Below are 17,740 nucleotides of genomic sequence, written 5' to 3'. Positions count from 1 at the left end.
CACATTGCTAGTAAGTAGTGGAGCCCAGGGGTAAAAAAAAAAAAAAAAAAAAAAGCTTTCTTTGCCCCAGACAGAAGAGATTGGCCATTGGGTGAGACTTCTTGTGAACACATTGGCTTTCCTGGGAAAAGAACAGACTCAGGCTGCTCATTCTTCTTTTGCCTGGAATGTGAATATGATGCCATTCACGGAACAACATATTCCATGAAGCTACAACATGAGGAAAAGGCCAAGAGAATCACAGAAACACTGGCCATGACATCATCAAGCCAGTGAAAGAACACAAGCCACTTTCTGTGTTGTGACTTCTTGTAAGACAAAGAAGTCTCCCAACCTATTATTGGTCAAGTGTTATATTGCTTGCAATCAAGAACATTCTTTGGCAATACTTTGACTATTTACACTTTACAAATGAGGAAACAGAGTTTCAGATAGTTCAATTGAGTTGGCCAGATGAAGGATTCAAGTCCAAATCTGTCTGACTCCAAATCATGAGATTTTTTTCCCCTCTGGCTTCCTAGGAGTCCAAAGAAAGGAAGTTTTAATAAGAGAAAGGTGTGGCAATAAATTTTTATCCAAGCACCCAGCTTCATGAAATAAGACTATATTCTCCAAAATCCTTTGTAATTGACTGCGGCTATATGATTGAGTCTGGCCAGTGAGATGTAAGCTGTGAGATGATGTGGTGATTCTCTGATATTTGGGGGTGAGAGTGGTATAATACCATTCTTCTTCCTTTTTTCTGCCTAGAAAGGTGATGCAATGACTGAAATTCAAGCAGCCTTCTTGAACTATGAAATAACCTTAATGATGGAAGCCACACTTCCACAATGAGAATGGTGGAGTTTGGAAAGATAAGCTTCTGGGTTTCTGATGATACCATGAAGCTTCCATAATAGCACTGGACAAACTATCCTTGGTCTACCTCCAAACTCTTTGTACTTGATAAACTTAGTTCTTTTTTAAGCTACACTTATTTCTTCCTTTCTGTTCTATGCACCTAAATCTAATTCTTGCTGATACACCAGCGTTTAGTTTAGGCATGAGTAGGTGATACAATTCTGGTCACTGGGGAAGTTTACTGCCAAGTGGTTGAAGTGGGATGGGGAGAGAACACCTAGGAAAGTTTTCCTTTCATCTTAAAACGTGACAAAAGGAAGAAAAGGTCCCTTTCCTCTACCTGGGGTAGCTATCTTGAAAGCATGTGGGAAGCCAGTCTGATGACAGCCAATACCTGAGGACAGCAGAATGGAGAGAAAAGAAGAACCTATGTTCTTGATGAAGTCACAGGGCTGCCACTGAATTAATGTACCCTGGAGCCACCCTATCCCCAGATTCTGGTTACATTAGATAATAGCATCTCTTTGTTATTAAACTCATATTAGTTGGGAGTTAGGTTATCTGCAATCAACATTCTGACTAGTATGAGCAGGACGATAAAGTCTAGGATGTAGCCATTGGAGTAGGTGGCTGATGTGAAGTGAAGGTGAAGTCTCCCGAATATCAGGAAGATGAGAAATCAGACGGTCAAGGTGTAGGATGGTTCAACCTCACATAACGTGAAGTTGTCCAGGGAGATGGCAGGACTTGGGAGGGAGAGGAAGAGTGTAGGGCAGGGATCAAAGTCCTTAGTGAATGAAGGAGAGGGTGGTAGACAGCAAAGCAGGGTACAGAGGAATGTAATTGAAGAGTTTGGTTCCTAAAAGAGCTAGGGTTTTGATGTAAAAAGGAAGAGTCTATCAATCAGGATAGTTTGGGTCATAAGCAACAAAATAATAATTCTGGCTAATTTAGCAGAAAAATTATTTATTAAAAGGTAATGGATAACTCACAGAATTTCCTGGATGTGTGGAGTACCAGGCTTGGAGATTACCTAGCCAAGGTCAGTGCCCCAAATTGTGGGCCAGAATTGGCCCTATGAACACTGATGTCACCAGTAGCCCAGAGATGGCTGCCCCTCCATAGTCTTTGTGGACCTATGAGTGTCTGGTGGAGTCTAGGTCATATGCCTTACTCTAGCAGCAAGGGTGACATTTTTAGTTTTTAGTATGGAAGAAGGGCTCTGTCTCAGGGGCAGGGGATTTTCCCCAAAGAAGTTCGGCTGCTAGGTGCCTAAAAGAGATGATCGACACCCACTACAAGCAACAGTGTGCAAGGAGCACTGGGGAATGGAGAAGGTTCTGAGATGCATGAGGTTGTCAGGAAATTAGGGTCCTCTGTTTCTAAGGGCTCAGGAGGGCAGACTAGGCCACCATAAAAGCCTTTGTGAAGATTAAGTCATATCCTTGAGAACAAAGTTGACAAATTACTTTTCCTCCAAGTGAAGTCAGGGCCTCCCATTTACTCTTGCACAGAGGCCCTAAAGGAAGGAAACATTCTAAGAAGGTCAAGAACTGTGCTTTGTGTGGATAGAGAGGTTCAGAGGCCACAGAGGAAATATCTAAGACAGAGACCAGTGTAGGGGGACAAGGGGAGGGAAGCCTGGAGCAGCAAGGGGTGATGGTATGATTAAGTGTGGGAGTGCTAGAGGCAAGCAAGGGTGGGGCCAGGGTGGGAACTGAGTTTAGATCCTGATGGGATGAGAGTTTTAGTAGAAGAAACTGGCACCATTGTCTTCACTCTGTTCCAACCCCCTCTGGTGGCAGTATCTGCTAAGGGTCCCTGAGCAATCCTAGTCTGGTTTCAGAGAGGTGGTAAAGGTGTCATGAGATCTGTGATGAGGCAGCCAGGCTCTGAGCTGGTCATAGGACACCCAAAACATGATTGCATTTCCCTCCCCAAGTTTATGCCAGTAGCTCTCAAGGAAACTTCCTGAGCAGGGACTAAAACTAATTTCCTTTTCTATCCCTAAGGATGAGTACTGGATTGGGAGAAAACCTAGGCCTAACCCAACTTGTCCTTAGGCAATGTGACCTTAGGCAAATCAGTCAACCTCTCTGAGGCTCGGTTTCATTATACCTCAAATACAGCATGGACTTGATCTCTGAGGCCCTCCTAGACCTACTACCTGTGATTCTCTTACCTCTTCTTTTTAACCCACTTGGTATGTAGCATTGTATTACACGAGTACACCACATTTTATTATTCCTGTTGATGAACCTTTGAGTTGTTTCTAATATTTTAGATTTACAAATGGTGATGCAGCGAACAGTGTTGTACATGTCTTCTTGTGTACATGTGTGAGTTTCTCTCATGTATAGATTTGAGAGTGGAATTAGTGGGTCAAAGGGTAAGCATAACTTCAACTTTGCCAGTTGGTGCCAAATGGGTCTCCAAAGCAGTTATACCCATTTACTCCTCCTCTACCAGCAACACATGAGAAGCCTGGTGCTCCCTTTCTTCACCAACACTTGGTACTGATAGACTTGTTAATGTTTTGGATGAGATGTAACATACATACAATTAAGTAAATAAAATGCACTCCTAAGTGCCCAGCTTCATGCATTTTACATTTGTTAAACCCATGTAACCTCTACCCAGATTGTTTCCGGACCACTTGAAAGTTCCTTCGAGCCCTTTCCCAGTTGAGGATCCCCAGCCTCCCAGCCAAAGTAACTACTATTCTAATTTTTATAGACATCAATTCGTTTTGCTTATTCTTGAAATTCATAGAAGTAGAATTATGCACCATGTACTCTTTTTTGTTTGGCTTCTTTCACTCAACATAATATCTGAGATTCATCCCTGTTGTGAGAGGAGGGGGAGAGAGACTGATTTTGAGGAACTGGCTCACACTACTATGCAGACTAAGAGTCCCATGATCTGTCATCTGCAAGCTAGAGACCCAGAAAAGCTGATAGTGTAATTTAGTCCAAGGGCAGAGAAGATCAATGTCCAGTTCAAGCAAACAGTCATAAGGGAACGAATCCTCCCTTCCTCTGGCTTTGGTTCTATTCGGTCCCTCAATGGATTGGATGATGCCCACCCACAACAGGGAGGGCAACCTACTTTACTGAGTCCACTGATTCAAATGCTAATCTCACCCAGAAACACACTCACAAACATACCCAGAAATAATGTTTAATCTGGGCACCCCATGGCCCTAGTTAAGTTGACCCATAAAATTAACCATCACAAAGGGCAAGGGTAGTGGGACCCTTTGCCCACCAGAGCAATGTCAGGAGGAGGGATCTGGTGCTGGGCCTGCTTCTTCTTTTCTCACTCCGTTGGTGCCTCGTAGAGGCTCTGTACCCAAAAGAAGCTCAAGAAACTACATAAAGTGACTAATTTCATGGAGCCATCCCTCAAACAATAACAATTCAAAATCGAGCACCTACCATATGTGGGGCATTAGAGAAAGCATTTTACATTCATGATTTCGTCTTTCCCTTTTAGCAACCCTAGGAGTCTTTTTTATTGTCCTTTTTTACAAGGGTGGAAACTGAAACCCAGAGAGGCTCCACTTGGCTCTGGCTTAGATCCTGAAAAAATGAAGTATAATGTGCTAAACGGTGGTCCCCCAAAAGACAGACCCATGTCTTAACTCCAGAACCTGTGATTGCAACTTCAGTGGCTCTTTGTCGATGCAATTAAGGATCTTGAGATGAGTTTATTTGAGTGGGCCCCAAATCCTAAAAACAATAACAAATATCCTCAGAAGAGATAAAAAGAGGAAAGGGAGGGAGAAGACCATGTGAAGATGAAGGCAAAGATTAGAGTGATGTAGCCACAAATGGTGAAACAGATGCTGGAAGAGGCAAGAAAGTATTCTCCCCTAGAGCCTTCATAGGGAGTGTGGCCCTGTTGACCTTGATTTTGGACTTCTGGTCTCCATAACTGTGAGAGGATAAATTTTTGTTGTTTTACGCCCCCAGTCCATGGTAATTTGTTACAGTAGCCCTAGGAAACCAACATATAAGGAAAGTGGAGAAGGGGAAAGAAAGGAAGGAGAGTCATCTTCTCCTGCAAAAGCTCATGGTCCTCCATCTCCTGGTGTCTTTATGATCCAGTTTCCTCACTTTTGCCCCCAGTTCATTTCACTGCAGCCTCAGTGGTCTCCTTGTCATTCCTGGAATGTGCCAGGCACATTCTCACCTGAGAATGCTTGCTGTTCCCTCTGCCTAAAACGTCTTCCCCCACTTTACGTTCTCTGCCCCTCAGAGGGGCCTCTCCTGTTGCAGGAAGCGACACCCGATGGAGAAAATTGGACACTCAGACAATTTTGTTAGAGGAAGGAGAATTTATTGGCAGGTGGAGCACGTGGGGTTAACAACACCACGCACGAGCTTCCCTTGGTTAGATTTCTTACAGCTTATATACCCTTGTAGTGTCCATGCAAGGGGCGCGTGATTCCTTTGTCTGAGGTTTCATGTGTGCCTCACGATTTAGGGGGAGCTTTCGGTAAGGGGCTGCAAGCAGGGAGGAATTCCCAGACCACTGGTCTTACAGATCGTTTGTCTTGTAAAACTCATGACCTTGGCGTTTTCAGCACTGTTATAAGATTCTCCAACACAGAGATGGGACATCAAGGCTATGAGCAGGAAGCAGTACTTATTAATGCTGGCACCTGCTCAGCGCATTCCTTTCCAAAGGCTGAGCCCCAATTGTAACATAACAAGCAATTTTACATAGTCTTGTTATTCCTACACAGCTACAGAGATAAGGAAGAACATTAGTTGGATAGCAAGCTATGAATCAACAGATGTGAGCTGGAGAGTCCTTGAGGTGGGGGAGGTAGCTATGGAAAACATGTTAGCTGGAGAGTCCGGGAGTGGGGGTGAGGGGGAGAGGGCAGTCAGGAATGGATTTTAACTGGTTGAGTTGGTCATTTCTGCAAGCTCTTTCCTTTGCATTTTTCAGATGCCTCCTCTCCTCTCTTACACCAACCTCCTTTCTAGAGTATCTCCCACCTCCCAAATCGCCCCCATCCCTTTTATTTTTCTTTGTGGCACTCACTACCTACCACATTACTAATATCATTTGTTCATGATATTAGTGTTTAGGTATATAATATCTCCCATTAGGACATAGCTCCTGTAGGGTGGAGATTTGTTCATGGCTATATTCCTAGCCTCTAGCATAGCACCTGGCCCATAGTAGGTACTCAATAAATATTTAAATGAATGAACAAATTATCTACTAATTGCAATGGGAATGAGGAGGAGGAGGTGGGCCCAGATGCTAAGCTATCACCCAAGCTGAAGAGACAACTGTGTGTGGGAAGCAATTGGCTCTTATAGGACCCTTAGCTCCCAGCCCAAGCATGATTACTAACCTCAGAAAAGCCTTTCTCCACACCCCTCCACCTGGTTCGCCTAATCCTTAGTCCTGAAGGGTTCACTATATTTAAACATTCCTGGAAAAGTCTGAAAGGGTTCTTTGTTTCTACATTTTCTCATTTTTTTCAAACATCAAGCATGGACAGGCACCTTCTGGAAAATATGCACACTCATGCACACATATACACACAATCTAATATGCATGATTGCCCATATCGTGCACCCTGATGGCTCGATCTATTAATACCTAGTACTAATAGCAAATACTGTTGGACACACACTCACGCTTGGTCTGTCATTCTTACTCCTCTGTCCCACACACTCGCATAAATCCATAGTCCTGCACATGCCTTGTGTACACGGGGAGGACTCTACTCAAGTTTCTACCTCTACACCCACTCACACTGACACACATGCACACACATTCATTGAGCTCCTGTGGGCATGTGCAAATGGATCTGTTTGCACACACATCTTTGAACACATCCCCAGGCTTTCTCACACACATACAAGCAGACAATGGCCTGGTGTGGTAAACCACACTGGTCAGAGCTTAGCATGATGACCCGTCCCAACAACAGTCACACCCACTGAGCACCAGGTACCCTGCACTTTAGGTTCTTATCTCATTCAGTCCTCATGACAATTGCATGAAGTGCTATTGTTAGCCCCATTTTATAGATGATGAAGTTGAGACTCAGAGCCATAAATGGTAGAGCTGGGAATCTAATCCAAGCATCTGACTCCAAGAGCTCATCCTCTTATTTGGTGTGGCAGACTATATTTTTCAAAACTGATCACAATAATATCTCCCATCCCTCATGCTCTTCTAGATCCTTGCCACTCTTCAATCATGAGGTTGAGTCCATAGTCCCTTCTCTTGAACTCAGTTGGGTCTTTGTGACTTCCTAACAGTATGATGGAAGTAATGTCATAAGAATTCCAAAGCTAGATCACAAAAGGTGACATAATAGCCAAGACATGGAAACAACCTAAGTGTCCACTGATGGATGAATAAAGAAACTGTGGTGTGTATGTATGTGTGTGTGTGTGTGTGTGTGTGTGTGTGTGTGTGTGTGTGTGTGTATACATACACACACATAATGGAATATTATTCAGCCATAAAAAGGAGGAAATCCTGCAATTTCAAACAACATGGATTGACCTTGAGGGCATTATGCTAAGTGAAATAAATCAGAAAAAGACACATTCTGTATGACCTCACTTTTTTTTGTGGAATCTAAAAAAGCCAAACTCATAGAAACATAGAGTAGATTGGTAGTTGAAAGGGGAAAATGGGAAGATGTTAGTTAAAGGGTACAAACATATAATTATGAATAAATTCTGGGGATCTAATGTACAGCAGGGCCACCATAGTTAACAATACTGTATTATATACTTGAAAGTTGCTAAGAGGGGACACACAACATGTTGGGTAAAGGAGGCACCAGGGTACTTAGATGAGTTTTGGAGGGAGTAGGAAGGGTGACACTACTTTGGTGCACCTCTCTGCATCCCCTCCAGTGCCAGAGGGAGAGAGAGGGAGAGCATACATGTATGGGAGGCAGAAGGAACCACAGCCAAAGCAGCAGAGCCCTGGGGCCATAAGCCTACACCCTGGAGTTTGGTGGAGCTGGGCTTCAGATCCTGACCCTGCAACTTACCAGCTGAGTCTTCCTGACCCTCAGTTTCCTTGTCTATAAAATGCAGTTAATAACAATTTTTATCCCATAGTGTTATTGAGGGGATTAAACAGGATGATCTACATAGAAGATTCGAAACAGTTCATGATGTTGGCTATTTTTCCCCCCAGTTTTTTACTCTGCCATGACTTTGCAAATGTTGTCTCCACACCTGGGCAGGTCTCTTTCTGCTTTCTTTGCCCGGCTCTCTCTGAAGACCCAGGTGGACTCCTCTTCCTCTGAGCAACCCACACAGTCCCCAGGCTGGTGTGTCTAGGAGTGGAGCCCCTCTCTGCACTCTAGTAGCTCTACTCAGACCTGCCCTGGCATTGATGACTGTGTGGTAGTCCTTGGTGAATCTTTCTCCCCCATAGCTAAGAAGTTCCTTGAGGGCAGGGGCCAGGTCTGAGTCATCTGTGTTCCCTAGTAGCCTGCCCCATAGTGGGCGGCTTGCCATGTTTGTGGAATGAATGGAAGGGAAAAAGGGAGAGGTGTCACAATCAGCTCACAGATCACTGGCTGAACCTTAGGCCCCAAGGCCCTGGCAGTTAAAGCACAGGTCAAGAGCCAAGCCTCATCTAACACCTAACAGAGTGTATGTGTGTGTCTGAATGTGTGACAAAGTATATGAGAGTATGTAAATATATGTGTACATACGTATTTGCTTGTGATGGTAGGGAAAGTATATACTGTAGGTGTGGCTGAATATGTGTCTGAAGGTTTGTATGACTGTATTCATGTGTAAACACACATATGTTCATTAAGATGGAGCCAGGAAGCAAGGACTTTGTCCTGTTGTTTTTTGCGTCTCTGTATCTAGCATTCTCAAATGAATCTGTGGTTATGGGGTACAGGGGAGATCATAATGGGAAAGCAGAGTAGCTTACCAGCACAAGTTCTAGAGTTAAACATCACTGGTGCTTCCTAACTTTGAGTCAATCAACCACTGTAAGCCTTTTTTTCCATCCGTAAGATGGGTATGATAACAACACCTATCTTACACAGTAGAGCATATGAAGTACTCAAAAAAATGTCAACTAGTAGCATTACACTGTCACTATCAATATCCAGGGCAGATGCTTCCATGGGCTAAAGGCCCTGAAAACAAAAGCCTACTGACTAGCCATGTCCATTAAACTTCTCTGAGCCTTAGTTTCTTCTATGAGAGGGAGCAGCAATAAGCTGCATTTTGCAGCTGCGGGCTTTAGACATCAAAGGACAAAGGACTGTGGCAGGCTGAGGCCAAACCTGGGAGCAGGGTGCCCTCTCCTGGCACTATAGAGTAAAGGTTAGTTCCTGCTGGAGAGAGGCTGACCACAGAGGTGGGGGTTGCTGCCAGGACTCCCAGCAAACGGAGCGCCACCACAGAGGGGCAGTGGACTAGGGAGGAGACTCTCATAGCTTTCCAGCATGAGCTGCCTCTTCCCTCTTTGACTGCATAACTCCTCCTCTCTCAGATCTCACTTCAGGATGTCTTCCCTGACCTTCAGCCAGACTGGGCCAGGTACCCTGGTTATAAGTTCTCAGAGCATTCCGTGCTCATTTTGCATTTCAATATGGGATTATTTAGGCAATGTCTATCTAGAGAGAAAAGATCATCTGAGAAATGAAGGGAGTGACAGCATCCCAGACCACTGAATTTCTAGGGTTCCTGGACTAGACTCTCAGCAAATGCTAGAATAAAAGAATGGTGAAAGCCCTGACTTGAGTGGGAATTGACCTAAGAAAATATCCAGCTTCCTTGGAGAAGTTTCCAGCCTCAGCCAGGGACATTAGAGACTTGGATTGGTGAAGGTTTTGACCCCTACTAAGAATGGCCAGATCTGGAGGCTGAAATTAATGCTCCAACGTCTGGGAGCATTAATTTACTCCACAAACATTATGTGCCTTCTGTGTGCCAAGCACTGAGCTGGACATTGGGAATACAGCAGCAGACACTTTCCTGACCCTTCTGGAACTAGTGGGGCAGTCAGACACATAATCAGACAATTATGATATAATGTTACATAATCGTACACACCTCTATTTTACAGGTGGAAAGACAGAGGCTCAGAGAGGGTGCTCAGCTGGTGAGGAATATTCTATGAGTCTAGAGGACTCCAAAGGGAGAAGCATGTTGGTGGATAGGTGCAGCCAGCTCCTGGGACTCTTGTGGGTCCCTCACCACTCACGATGAAGCAGTCTAAGATGAGGATAGGGGTGGAAAGCTCTCTAAGAAATCCCCCTACCTCTGTACTCTGCTGCCCAACAGTGACATCAAGGCAGACCCAAGGGACAGTTTACAAATCTAAGTGGGCCTGGAGGGAGGGGCATAGAAGAAAGTGGGAGTAGGGAAGACACCCTAATAGGGATGAATTAGTAGGGGGGTCTCCCCCAAACTGCATTCTTCTGTCACATTCCCATTAACGAGCATCCTCAGCATCTGGATCCCATTCTCCCATCTCACAGTCTCCCAATTAATCTAAAGTCTGAGCACTGGACACTGGAACAAGGCCAATCTAGAGGGCCAGTCTAGAGGGGCCCTTGGCCAATGGGTAGGCTCCTTCCTTTTCCGCCCCTCTCCCACCTCCATACTGGGGACCTACGTGTCTGTAAAAGCAAACACTGAAAGAGTAGGTTCAAAGGGCATGGGTGCAGACACAGCTTTGGCCTGTCTCTGCCTATTGTTTCAGGGGCCTCATGGGGCCACCACAGAGTCCAGTGCTGGCATCTGGGCTGGGAAAAGTTTGTCCTGTCAATTATTTGTCCACTGTGGCCTTCAGCAGAGTGGTGGTGGTGGGGGTACCCCTGAGGAAGTGCTGTTAGCAGTTGTTTATGTATCCAGCCTGGTTTTGTTTGTTTGTTTGTTTTTGTTTTTGCCACATATAGGCAAATATCTGTGTGTGTGTTTTCCTTTACACAAATGATAAAATACTAGAAATACTGTTCTGCATGTTGCTTTCTTTTTTCTTCATTTAACATTTTATCTTGACAATCGATCATTTCATATCAACAGATAAACATTTTCTTTTTAAAAAAGTGGCTGCCTCAGTATTCTACCATGTGGAATGTACCGTTATTTATGTAACAAGTCTCCTACTGAAGGACATTCAGATTGTTTCCAAGTTTTTGCTCTTAACGTCATTTCACTCATGTGTGCTTACACCATTGGGATAAATTCCTAGAAGTGTAATTGCTTGGTCAAAGGGTATGTGAGTTTGTATTCTTATTAGCTATTATCAAAGCATTACCCATGAAAGTTAGACCAGTGTATAATCCCCAAAGCAAAGTATGAAAGGGCCTACTTCCTCACCAATAGTCACCACACATTTTAATTTTTATCAATCTGATAGTAAAATTAAAAGGAAAATTGATCACGCCCTCCCCACCCCACCAGTCAATGGTATGGGGAGCCTAGACTCCATTCTGCCTGGTACTACTCAGGAATCTCTTCTCCCCAATTTTTTTTTATTGTTTCTTTTCCATTATATAATAATAAAAGGGTCAACCCACCAAGAAGATAAAGCAATCCTAAATGTATACTCATGAAATAGCAGAGATGCCAAATACATGAAGCAAAACTGATAGAACTGAAAGGAGAAACGGATTCAATTACATTTGGAGACTTCAATACGCCTCTCAACAACTGATAGAACAACTAGACTGATATTCAACAAGGATACAGAGGACTTCAACACCATCAACAAAAAAGTTCATACATACAGAATACTCCACCCAACAACAGAAAAATACACATTCATTTCAAGTGCCCAAAGAACATATATCATGATTGTCCACACCTTCTCCGATCACAGTGAAATCACACTTAGAAATCAATAACAGAAAGATAACAGGAAAATATCCAAATACTTGGAAAATAAACAATACACTTCTAAATAGTCCTTTGGCCAAAAAGGAAGTCTCAGAGAAATAAAAATAAATACATTGAACTGAATGAATATAAAAATATAACATATTAAAATTTGTGCTAAATCAGTGCCAAGAGGAAAATTTATAGCACTAAATATATATATTAGACAAGATGAAAAGTCTCAAGTCATTAATCTAAAGTCCTCAAGAACATAGAAAAAGCAGAGCAAAATAAACCCAAAGGAAGCAGAAGGAAGGAAACAATAAAGATAAAAGCAGAAATCAATGAGTTGAAACAGAAAAATAGCAGAGAAATTCATTGAAGCCAAGAGCTAGTTCTTTGAAAAGACTGATAATATTGACAAATCTCTGTGAAGACTGACAAGAAAAAAAAGACACAAATTACCAAATATCAGGAATGATCACTACAGTCCACACAGATATCAAGAGCATAATAAGGGAATACTATAAATAACTCTACACACATAAACTTGACAACTTAAACAAGATGGTCCTCTCCTCAAAAAAACACAAACTACCACAAGTCATTCAATGTGAAACAGAGAATTTGAATAGCCCTATAACTATTAAGGAAATTGTATTCATAATTTTAAAACTCTCAAAAAAGTCATTTTCAGGCCCAGATAATTTCATTGGAGAATTCTACCAAAGTGTTAAAGAAGAATTACACCAATCTCTTCTAGAAAATAGAAGAGGAGGGAATGCTTCCCAATTCATTTTATGAAGCTATACTATTCTGATACCAAAGACAGAACAAAAAAAGAAAATTACAGCCTAATATCTCTGATGAATACAGATGCAAAAATCCTTAACAAAGTGTTAGCAAATACAATTCGGAAATAATAAAAAAAATTGTACACTATGATCAAATGGGGTTATTCCAAGGATGCAAAGCTGGTTTAATATTTAAAAACCAATCAGTGTAATCCACCATATTAACTGTTTAAAGAAGAAAAATTTCATGATATCAACAGATATCAGAAAAATCACATGACAAAATTCAACTTCTGCTCATGATTTTTAAACACTAAAAAAGTAGGAGTAGAAGGGAACTTTCTCAACACAGTGCATCTACAAAAAAATCTATGCCTAACATACTTAATGGTAAAAGACTGAATGCTTTCTGTCCCAAATCAGGAACAAGGAAAGGATGTCTGCTCTTACCATTCTTATTCAACACAGTGTTGGAAGTTCTAGTCAGTGCAATAATGCAATAAAATAAAATAAAAGGTATATGAACCAGAAAGGAAAAATAAAATCATCCTATTTGTAGGTGACATGATTGGCTACATAGAAAATGTCAAAAAAATCAAAAAAAATTTTTCTATATGTGAGCTCAGCAAAGATAATCTTGTATTAGCAGGATATAAAAAAATATACACAAAATCAATAATATTTCTACATATTAGTGAGGAATTACATGGACATCAAAATTAAAAATGCAATATCATTCAGAAGAAGGAGGGGTAAATCGAATACAATATGTACAGGACTATAAGATGCAGATGAAGGAAATCAAAGACTATCTAAATAAATGAAGAAACTTACCATGTTTGTTGTCTGTAAGAATCATCATAAGAAAGATGTCAATTGTCTTCAAATTGATATACGGTTTAATACAATTCCCATCAAAACCCCCGTAAGATTTTTTTTAGTAGATATAGACAATATTCTAAAATTTATATGAAAAGACAAAAGAACAAATAGCTAAAACGATTTGAAAAACAAGTAAAATGGGAGGAATTAGTTTACTTGATTTCAAGACATTATACAGCTACAGTCATGAAGACTATTGGAAGAGGGACAAACCCATAGATCAATGCAATAGAAATGAGTACTCGGGAAAACCAAAAAAAAACCAAACCAGAAATAAACGTGTTCAGCTGATTTTATAAAAAGGTGCGAAAACAAACAAACAAAACCCCTCAAATTTAACTGTATATATACCAAAATTAACTCAAAATGGATCATGGACTTAAATGTAAAAGTTGAAAATAGTAAACATCATAAGAGAGAATCTTTGGGATCTAGGGCTTGGCAAGAGTTATTAATATTAAAAGCACGATCCATAAAAAGAAAAATGGATAAACTAGACTGCATCAAAATTAAAACTTCTGCTTTGTAAAAAATCCTGTTAAGAGGATAAAAAGACAAGCTACAGAATAGGAGAAAATATTTGCAAACTACATATATGACACAGGACTAGTATCTAGAATTTACAAAGAACTCTCAAAACTCAACGGTAAAAAAAAAATCCAATTAGAAAATGGGCAAAAGACATGGAAGAGGTATTTCACCAAAGAGGATATACAAATGGAAAATCTACATATAAAAAATGGTCAAAACCATTAGCCATTAGGCAAATGCAAATTAAAACCACAAGATATTACTACATACCTATTAGAATGGCTAAAATAAAAAATAGTGACAAAACCACATGCTGGCAAGGATTAGGAGAAACTGAATCACTCATACACTGCTGGTGGTCATGTCAAATGGTACGGCCCCTCTGAAAAATGATTTGACAGTTTATTCTTATAAAACTAAACATGCAGTTACCATACAACCCAGCAATTGCACTTCTGAGCATTTATCCCTGAAAAATAAATTTATGTTTACACAAAAAACTACACACAAATATTCATAGCAGCTTTATTTGTAATAGTCAAAAAATGAAAACAACTCATAGGTCTGTCAATGGGTGACTGGTTAAATGAAATAATGCATCCACATCAAGGCATACGATTCAACAATAAAAATGAACTATAGATAAAATGCAGCAATCTAGATCAATCTCCAGAGAATTACGCTAAGTGGAAAAAGCCAATTGCAATAGGTTATACAGTGTGCAATAGGTTATATAGTGATTGCATTTATATAATATTCTTAAAATGACAAAATTATAGAAATGGACCACCGACTAGTGGTTGAGGGTTCAGAAGAAGATGGGAACAGGAGAAAAGTGGGCATGGCTGTAATAGGGGAACATGAAGGATTCTTGTGATGCAAATGTTCTGTATCTTAACTGTATCACTGTCAGTATCTTGGTTGTGATATTGCACACAGTTTTGCAAGATGTCACCATTGAGGGCAACTGGGTAACGGAACCATGGATCTCTCTGTTATTTCTTACAACTGCATGTGAATCTACAATTATCTCAAAATAAAAGGTTTAATTAAAAAATGCTAATGCTTATTGTTGGAGGGTCCATGGCAAAATTTTTTCACCCAATAATTCAGGAAATATTTGAAATATAAAATTATGAGAGTATGGAGAATATGAACCAAATTTCTGGAGGGTAATTAATTTGACAAATTGGATCAAGATTGACAAATATTGATATTCCCTAAGCAAGCAATTCTTTCTTCAAATCCATCTGAAACAATAATGCATCAGAGAGGGTCACATTAATGTATTATTTATAACAGGGAAATAGGGTGTGGTTATATAAATTGTGATACATCCACAGGCTGGAATATTCTGTAGTGAGAGAAACTGCATAAAATGAAAGTTAAGAATAGACTCTGGAGTCTGACTACCCAGGTTCAAATTCTAGCTCCTTTACTTATTAACTGTGTAGTTACTTAACCATTCTGTGCCAGTTTCCTTATTTGCAATATGAGAAAAATCTCTTCAATGAGGATTAAATGAATTACTGTTTATAAAAGATTTTGCATACAACCTGGCACAAATTGAGAGCATTATGAAGCTAGCTCATGTTGCGTAGAAAAAAAGAAGTAAAAGGAGGTCTCTATATATTATGATCTCAAATATACAAAACGTGTATGTCATTAACAAGACCCGAGGGAAATTTACCAAAATGATAATAGTAATGGTTTCTGGATTAGTTATAGGTTTTTAAAACTACTTTTGTTTCCTACATTTCATGCAGTATATCTGTTTAACAGAAAAAGTTATTAATTTTTCAAAGTGAGAAAATGGACTTGACAGTGCTTTGTAACCTGAATACCACTGTATTCTGGTAAAATATTTTTTTGATTAGCACTAACTCTCTAAGTTGGTATTATTATTATGATTCCCATTTTACAGTCAAGGAAAATGAGGCTCAGAAAGGTGATACGCCTCTTCAAGGTTCATAGCGAGAGTGTCAAAGATCAGGTAAGAGACTTGAGAGACGTGTCAAAGATCAGGTAAGAGACTTGAGAGACTTGCTTGGCATTTATGTGGTGGGTGGGTCTCCACTCAGCTCAACATACATATTGAGAAGTGTTATTTCTGTTCGGGGTCCATGTACCCCAGCCACAGCACGATGTTCATCCGCAATGATTGTAAGGTGTTCAGATTCTATAAATCCAAGTGTCATAAAAACTTTAAAGAGAAGCATAATCTTCCTAAAGTCAGGTGACTAAAGCATTCCGGAAAGCAGCTGGTAAAGAGCTTTCAGTGGATAATTCATTTGAATTTCAAAAATATAGAAATGAATCTGTCAAATACCAGCAAGAACTGTGGAATAAAACTAATGATGCAATTAAGACAGTCAAGATCAAACAGAAACACCAAGCTAAATTTATAATTAATAGGTTGAAGAAAAATAAAGAACTACAGCAAGTTTAGGACATCAAAGAAGTCAAGCAAAACATTTATCTCATTCGGGCCCCTTTCGCATGCAAAGGAAAGCAGCTGGAAAACAAAATGGTACAGAAATTACAACAGGATGTGGACATGGAAGTTGTTTCTGAAAATCTTAACTGTCTATAAACATTTCTATGAGTATACTGGAAAATATTTAGAGACTTTGAACATCTAAATTATTGATTTTTTTTTTTACATAAGGTGACTCAAATGAAAAGGTGATTAAAAATAAATCTTTTACATTGCTGTCTGCAAAACATCAGCTATTATGGATGCTAGATTGCATCTCAATGTTTAAGCCTTCACTGATAGATGTACTTACGTAAATCATGAAAATTCTGTAAATACAGAAGTGAATTATGGACATAAAATGGTCATAGCATTTGGAGAATGGCACTAGGCAGATTTATGTAACTACTATTGACAAAAATTCATGGCAAGTGATATATAAAATTTTCTTTGCAGTATAAAAAAAGACTTGAGAAGCAATGGGACAGGTGGAAGTCATCTCCACCAGAGGAGTGTGACAATGAGGGGGGAGTGGAAATTGCCTCCGAAAAAACAAACTGGAAAATAAAGTATGTCACACTGTACTACCCAGAATCAAATGGATTGTCATAAACTTTCAGTGGGATGTTCTCACTAGGTTCATTCTGGAGCAAGAAACTTTTGTTCTAATAGTAACAAAATGTACACTCAAACTATGTATTATTTCACTTACTGAATTAGCAAAAAAAACAAAAACAATATAAATGCTGATAAATATGTAGAAACTGCTGATGACTTTTAGAGAACAATATAGCAATAAAATCAGGAGGAGCCTTGAAAATGCTTATGTCTTTTGAACAAGTTAATCCAAAGAAATGATCCAAAATATAAGGGAAACTGTGTGAATAAATGACTCATTGTAGTTCTAATAGTGAAAAAATGGGAAAACCCTATTATTCCATGATAGTAGTGTGAAATATCTACTCCATGTGAACTTTTTAAAAATTATCCTCATATATGCTTATTTTACTGGGGTATAGGTTACATGGGTGTATCTATTTGTCAAAAGTCATCTAGATAATACTTAAGTTCTGTTCATATCACTGTATACAAACAATATCTCAACTAAAAATGAAGACCACATACTGTATGATTCCATTTATATGAAACACCTTGAACAGGTAAACCTACAGAAACATAGAGAACATAAATTAGTGGTTCCCAGGAACTAGTGGAAGGGAAAAATAGGAATTAACTGCTAATGAATAGAGGGTTATGTATATTAAAGACGATAGAGGAAAAAAATGTAAAAAATACAGTAAACAGTGACAGTACTGTGTGTGCTGGAAGGAGAAGGATCAGGTGGCTGTGTCAGACCCTTTTGTGCC

The 17,740-nt window shown here is 40.0% G+C and overlaps 1 protein-coding gene and 1 pseudogene across 1 annotated transcript in view; one reads left to right on the top strand and one right to left on the bottom strand.

Moving 5' to 3' along the window:
* The window catches only part of ITCH (itchy E3 ubiquitin protein ligase), a 149,355-nt gene that overhangs the window by 127,837 nt on the left and 3,778 nt on the right, over positions 1–17,740 (bottom strand). The gene's annotated exons all lie outside the window — the stretch shown is intronic.
* Positions 15,831–16,490, top strand: LOC105304337 (annotated as a pseudogene).

The sequence above is a fragment of the Pteropus vampyrus genome, unplaced genomic scaffold (assembly GCF_000151845.1).
Source record: "Pteropus vampyrus isolate Shadow unplaced genomic scaffold, Pvam_2.0 Scaffold336, whole genome shotgun sequence".
In the NCBI taxonomy this organism is placed as follows: Eukaryota; Metazoa; Chordata; class Mammalia; order Chiroptera; family Pteropodidae; genus Pteropus; species Pteropus vampyrus.
Note: the sequence above shows the minus strand (reverse complement) of the source record. Positions and strands in the feature narration are given on the sequence as shown.